The sequence below is a fragment of the Lactuca sativa genome, chromosome 9 (assembly GCF_002870075.4).
Source record: "Lactuca sativa cultivar Salinas chromosome 9, Lsat_Salinas_v11, whole genome shotgun sequence".
NCBI classification, from domain to species: Eukaryota; Viridiplantae; Streptophyta; class Magnoliopsida; order Asterales; family Asteraceae; genus Lactuca; species Lactuca sativa.
Window position 1 is genome coordinate 178,381,000 of NC_056631.2, and position 7,430 is coordinate 178,388,429.

The 7,430-nt window shown below is 39.0% G+C and overlaps 1 pseudogene; it reads left to right on the top strand.

Annotated features, from left to right (window-relative positions):
- The first annotated feature begins 404 nt into the window (after nucleotides 1–404).
- LOC111916925 (uncharacterized) lies at nucleotides 405–1,738 on the top strand (annotated as a pseudogene).
- The last annotated feature ends 5,692 nt before the right edge of the window (nucleotides 1,739–7,430 follow it).

Sequence of the window (7,430 nt, forward strand, 5' to 3'; positions counted from 1 at the left end):
TTTTTGAAGTCCTTGGATGTCTCAGAAATCAAAAAAGATGCAAATGCATTGTTTAAAATGCTTGATGATATGGTGGAAGAGATAAGAGAGGAGAATGTAGTGCAAGTGGTGACAGACAATGCATCTAACTATGTTAAAGCTGGTAAGTCACTAAGCCTTAATAACTCTTTTACCTGTTAGTTACTGTTTTGAGTACACTTGTCTTATTCTTTCATATTTCTCTCAAAACTCTTTTAGGATCAATGTTAGAGGCAACAAGACCACATTTATACTGGACTCCTTGTGCCGTTCACTGTATCGATCTAATGTTGGAAGATATTGGAAAGATCCCAAGGCTGCGGAATACTTTGAAGGGAGATATGTTCTGCAATGGTTATATTTATAACCATGTTGGCATTGTCAACATGATGAGGAGGTTTACAAATCAGAGAAACCTACATAGGCCTGCAATCACGAGATTTGCAACATCATTCATTACTCTTTCCCAAATGCATAAACAAAAAAATAATTTACGGAAGATGATCACGTCTCCAGAGTGGAACAATTCCAAGTGGTCAAAAGATGTTGCAGGGAAGAGACTAACATCAACTTTTTGGCAAGAAAGGTTTTGGAGAAATATAGTCTTTGCTTTAAAGTTAACTGGACCTCTTGTTAAGGTTCTTAGAATGGTAGATGGAGACAAAAAGCCAGCCATGGGATACATCTATGAGTCCATGGATAGGGCTAAAGAGACTATCGCTGCTAGTTTTTTTGCATAAGGAAGAACATTATAAAAAAGCTTTTGAGTATATTGATGCAAGGTGGGATTGCCAACTCCATAGACCATTACATGCAGCTGGGTTTTTCTTAAATCCAGAATTGTATTACAAAAATCCCGAGAATGCAATGTGTGCTGAGGTTATGAATGGATTGTATGCAACCATTCAAAGGTTGGTACCTGATTTGAGCACTCAAGATAAGATTGGGGAACAACTAGACTTGTATCAAAATGCCCAAGGTCTTTTTGGCAATCCAATAGCCATAAGACAAAGAGACAAAAGACTTCCAGGTAATAAAAAAAATAAAAAACAGTGGATTGGTCCCTAACTTTTTTTGTTACCTGACTATTTTTTTTCTGTTAACAGATGATTTTTTCTGTTAGCAATTGATTTTTTTCTGTTAATAGCTGATTGGTGGTCTGCCTATGGAGCGTCGGCACCGAAGTTACAAAAATTTGCTATCCGAGTTCTTAGCTTAACTTGTAGTGCTATGGGCTGCGAGAGGAACTGAAGTGTCTTTCAGCAACGTCATTCAAAAAAAAAGGAACAGATTAGTACAAAGTATATTAGTTGACATGGTGTACATCAAGTTTAATCGTGCTTTGCAAAGAACATATCAAAGAAAGGACACAACTGATCCTATTCTTTTGAAAGAAATAGATGAAAGTAACGAGTGGTTGATGGGTCATATGGATAAGGAAAATGTTGAGGAGGATGACTTTGTGTTTGACGGAGATGATTTAACTTGGTCTGCTGCTGATAAAGCTTTTCGGGCATCTGAGCCTAATTATTCTACTAGGAGGTCATCTACACCAAGTTCTACTAGGAAGGCATCTGAAACCTCAAATTGTAGAATGGCTTCTAGGGGATTTAGCTTGATTGATGAAGAGACAGAAGAAGACATTGGAGTTTCTGAAGATGATGGGGAGGAGGAAGTACTTGGGATTGATGTTGATGACGATGATGCTGATGAGTTTTAGGCCTTTTGGTTATTTATGATTTCTGTTATGTTATGTTTTGTGTTTGTCTTTGAATTATGATATGGGTGTTTTTCTTCTTAACTTGGTTATTAAGTTGTTTTGTCTAGGAGTTATGGTTCTAAAATACTTTTAACTTTTTTTAATATACAAGAGCCTCGCGTACGTGAATCCCTCGATTCGAAGCGCCTCAAAAAATGAGGCTCTCGGATGGCTAATCACCTCGGAGCGCTTCACGCCTTTTAAAACATAGTAAATTAAACATATTCTACAAGAATGTGATTAAATTCATTAAGAATAAGATAAAAAAAAGTACCCCAAAAAACTTAAATATTAACAATCAAACATACACAAAAAACTAAGGATCCAATAAAATTCAAAAAAAAACATTTATCGTCTATGACATTCCTAAATTTTGTCATCCACGTTGAGTTTTTGTCTCTCTTTCTTCTTATTTCTACTTCTTGCATGCGTTGTGTTTTTCTAGTATGGCAAGCTTCCCAAATTCTTGCAATACAATTCTTGAACAATCCCTACACTAAAGAACCTGAAACCATAAGTTCAACAAGTTAGCATACTATAAGAGCGTACAAAAAATTAAATCAATAAACAACCCAATTCAAATAGTGTCATGAAGATCAATGAAATTTTATCAGAATTTAACCAATTTCGGCAAGAATTTAATTAATATTTTACAAAGTTATCAGCCTAACAATACATTTCTTCAACAACAGAAACATGCATAACACAATGGCAATAAAATTCTACAAGAAAAGGCACAATATATGAACACTACATGTATTCTTTAATAATTTATAAATAATTGTAACCTAAATCAATGTTATATTAAACAAATTACCCTTATTCTATGATAAATAATCCATGGAAAAATGCCCATAAATTTAACATCTAACAATATTTATAGCATATTCTAATAGGATATAAAAAAACTTATATAATAAATTTTAGGATTTGAACCTCAAGACAATTGATTTCTTTGAAAAATCAAATTTGGTCTGGGATATACATCGATTTGATGAGGTGTTGCAACTTGTTCATGTTGTTCAAGAATGGTTTCAAAATGAAGGACACCAAAAAACATAAAAATTGCAATTGTTAAAACAACCCTAAACTAACTTAAGTGAATTTAAAGCTTATGAATTACTAGCATTCTTTCATAATAATTAACAGCCATTAACCAATCTGGTTGCATCTTTGAATACCAAGTAGTACTGTTTTGAAAAACAACAACATTCTTCAAGAATACTTGCTATATTATTCAAGATTACTTGCCAAATTTTTAAGAATGTCTCCCGACTTTGAATAGACAATAGTATTGCTTTGAAAAAAAACAAGATTCTTCAATAATGTTGTTGTTTTTCAAAACAGTACTACTTGGTATTCAAAGATGCAACCAGATTTAGTGCTGGGAGCCTTATTTGTGAGGGAATTGTTGGATATAACGTAACTTAGTTGAGTTAAGGCACTTCATGAGGAAAGTACAGATATATGTGGAAGGTAGTTTGGGCCCATACTACTGGAAGCAAAGGATCCGTACTCAATTAAAGGAGGGTTGCGATGAATCCAGGGAGCTTGTGGATTTGTGATTTCGCCGATGTGTATATTTGATGCATATTCTGGTGGTTTATATGATCTATTTTCACTATGGTGGTATTACAAGGCAGGCCAGTTGCCAGTTCCAGTATTGAGGAGGGTTTGAGCTTAGGTTCTGGAGTCGGGCAACTTGATGATCAGACGAGGGAGTTCATCTCGTCTGAGATAAGGCGCAGTATCCTTGAGCAGGCTCCTGCGATCTTTGGCACGATCAAGGATGGTATTTTGGAGATTCTTGATGAACAGTTGAGCGCCCTTCACGCTGAGATTGTGGCTTTTTTCGGGACGCATTCTCTAGATTTTGGGGAGTTTAGGGCATGTGTAGCTCCAGATTATCATGGGGAGAGGGACCCTATTACAAGCAATAGGTGGTTAGCAGATGTTGCTAACGCCTTCCGTACCAGTCGATGTCTCGAGGGGGGACAAGGTCAGACTAGCTTCCTGCCTCTTAAAGGATAGGGCATGTGATTGGTGGGAGGACGTAGGGCATGTTGTGGGTGATGATGTTGTTGATTCGATGACCTGGGGTGATTTCTCAACCAGGTTCCGAGCTGAGTTGGCACCGGTGGTTGAGGTGCAGTAGTTGGCATGAGAATTCTAGGATCTATGCCAGACTACTGAGATGGTGGCAGAGATCACTGCTATGTTCATGGAGAGATCACTTTTGGTTCCGCAGTATGTGGCGGACGAGGAGATGAAGAAGTCGCAGTACCATGAGACGATGGGGAGTGATATTTGGCAGTTTGTTAGCCGATCCAGTTGCAAGACGATGGAAGACATTATAGCGAGGGCTAGGGAGAGGGAGATTGATTTGGAGATGGAGAAGAAAAGGAAACCAGATTTTGTGTCTAGTGTTAAGGGGTTGGATAAGAGAACCTAGGTCGTTGATACGATAGGGAAGGGCTAGCAGGGTTGAGCCCGTTACGGCAGGTCGCACGAGAGGACATGCAGGGTGGGTGGTTCCGGCTACTTCAAGTGCGGCAGGAATGGTCATATCAGCAAGGATTTAACTACTACCACCACCATCACCCTGGTATCTGATCTGATTTGCTTTCAGTGCAATCAAAGGGGCCATAAGAAGGCCCATTTTCCGAGTTTGGCTGTAGCAGGACCGGTGTCAGCACCTGCTCCTGTGACTCTTCAAATCACTGACGGCCGCCAAGTTCGGGCAGATGCACCTGTGTCGAAGAGCATGGCTTTCCAGCTGACGACAAAGGAGGCGCGTGCAGCTCCCAATGTTGTGATGGGTATGTATCTTCTCCTTATATCTTTATTTATATTGAATTGTTTGCTTATGTTTATTTGTTTTATTTTAGGATCGTTCTGTGTGAACGGTATCTCTTCTTTGGTATTATTTAATTAAGGGGCTACCCGATCGTTTGTATCTCTTGTGTTTAGCAAGAGATTTGTTGGAGCTCCGTGGGAGCTGGATTGTCCTCTAGATGGTGAGATTGCTAATGATAGGTCTATTCGGGTTGCAAGGGTTCATTCAGGTTGTACTCTCTAGTTATTCAGCAAACAGTATCCGGTTGATCTGGTTCCCATTCCTCTGCGTGGGAACAAGGTTGTTGTGGGAATGGATTGGTTGAGCCCTAATGGGGCAATAATCGACTATGAGTAGTAGTTAGTTTGGGTTTGGACCCCAAGTGGGGGAGAGATGGTGATTCAGGGTGAGGGACCACAGCGTGGGCCGATTATGTGTTCTATAGCGAGGGCCAAACTCTATCTTTATCAGGGTTGTTCGGGTTTTCTCGCTTATGTCATGGATACCTGGGAAAAGTGTAAGGTGACCATGGATGATGTGCCGATTGTGAGGGATTATCCGGATGTGTTCCCAAAGGATTTTCCAAGGGTACCTCCGGAGAGGCAGGTGGAGTTCAGGAATAATTTGGTTCCTGGTGCGGCTCCGATAACTAAAGCACCGAATCGGTTGGCTCCTCCCGAGAAGCAGGAGTTGTCTACACAATTGCAGGGGCTGTTAGACAAGGGATTTATTAGGCCGACTTGTTCACCTTGGGGAGCCCCGATTCTGTTTGTGAAGAAGAAGGACGGGTCTCATCGGATGTGTATAGATTATCGGGAGTTGAATAAGGTAATAGTGAAGAACCGTTATCCCTTTCTGAGGGTTGATGATTTTTTCGAACAGCTTCAGGGTGCATCTTAGTTCTCCAACATAGATTTGCGATCGGGTTCTCATCAGATGCGGGTCCGGGATGAGGATGTACAGAAGACGACTTTCCAGACTCGATATGGTCATTATAAGTTCATGGTGATGCCTTTTTCGGCTCACCAATGCTACAACCGCGTTCATGGATCTCATGAAAACGCATATGCAGACCGATGTTGGATCGGTCTGTGATACTATTCATTGATGATATTCTAGTTTATTCCAAGACTCAGGAGCAACATAAGGAGCACTTGAAGGAGGAGCTGGAGACCTTGAGGATGGAGAGACTTTTCACAAAGTTCTCCAAGTGTGAGTTATAGTTGCACGAGGTTGTTAGGTCATAAATTGATGTTTATACTTTGCTTTTCATAAGCTATTAGAGTTCTCGGTTTAGGACCAAAAACACCATGTTTTGGTGTTGTTTGGACCAAAGTCACATGTGATTTTGGTTAGGCTTAATAGTGTTTCGTTTGGGTTTTGGGCTTGGGCTTTGTTATTAGGTCTAGGTATAAATAGTGTTATTTAGGCCTTGTAAAGTGAGTTAGAAGTTCTTGGGGTGCCGTATGCTAAGGAGGTGATCTAGAGAGAAACAGAGAGAAAACAGTGTGTAATCGGAATCCTATGTACCGGACGATTAATCAATATATCGTATGCATTGAAGATTCATTTTGTGTTCTTATTCATCTTATATCTTGAATTATACACTTTGATTGGGATTCCACACCATCAAAGTGAATCCGATTGATACGTAGGAGAATTCGGGACTTACAAGTGGTATTAGCGCTTGGATCGGTATCAATCAGGTCATTGCAAAAGTTTTTTTGGAGTTTCTAAGTGTTTTTATTTATATTTTATGAATTTTTGGCCACTGTTCTTCGTATTTTTGGAGTTTAGATCGAGTTTGGCATTCAAAATTTAAATATCCCGTGTTTTTGGCAAGTTTTGGGCATTTTAGGTCAAGATTTGCAGGATCTCGGTGGCAGACTTTGGATCTCGGTCAAGCCCTTGAAGATCTCGGAGTCAGCAGCAATTCTCGGTCGGAGACGAGGGTTATCGGTCTAAAGTTCTCGCCTTGTTCACGGTTTTCGCTTCTCGTTTCACAAGTTCTCGGCCTCATATTTCAGACAGAAGCCTCGGATTTCAGTTTACCGATCTCGGTGCAATACTTCTCGGTCAGAAGCCTCTCGAATTCGGTCCTGCTCTCGGATTTGGATCTTCAGTCCTCACAATTTCTGTGCTAATTTCGGATTTTTAACATTTTTGGTCTAAAAATCAAGTTTTCGGTATTAAAGCCTCGTTTTCGATATTAAAGCTTTGTTTTTCGTCAAAAAGGCTCGTATTTGGTCAAATACTCTCGTTTTTTGTCAAATACTATTGTTTTCGGTCTAGAAATTTTTGTTTTCGGTTATTTTTTTTGGACAAAAGGTTTGACTTTCATATTTGACTTTTGAATCTCAAGTTTGACCTTTGACTTTCAAGTTTGACTTTTGACTTTCAAATTTGACCTTTGACTCTTAACTTTGACTTTTAAGTTTGACTTTTATATTTGACTTTTCAAGTTTGACTTTCAAGCTTGACTTTCGAGGTTTCAGATCAAAGGGCATTTTTCTTGGTTTCACAATCAGTTCTACTTTTGGTAAATTATTCTTTTTGGTGAATAATGAGTTATTCAATCACCAAAGTAAGTGAAAACTCATGCTCTCAGTCGTATGAAGCTAAAATTAAACATTATCGTGGTTAACATGAGTTATTAATTAGGGAAATTGAGGACCTTAAATACGAACGATATACTATCATAAAGGATCAAAAACCCTTGAAATAAATATTAGAGGCCAAAACCAAAGACTTTAGAGAACTTCAAGGAGAATATAACACTAAATGTGAGCACTATGATTATGCTCACCTAAAGATTGC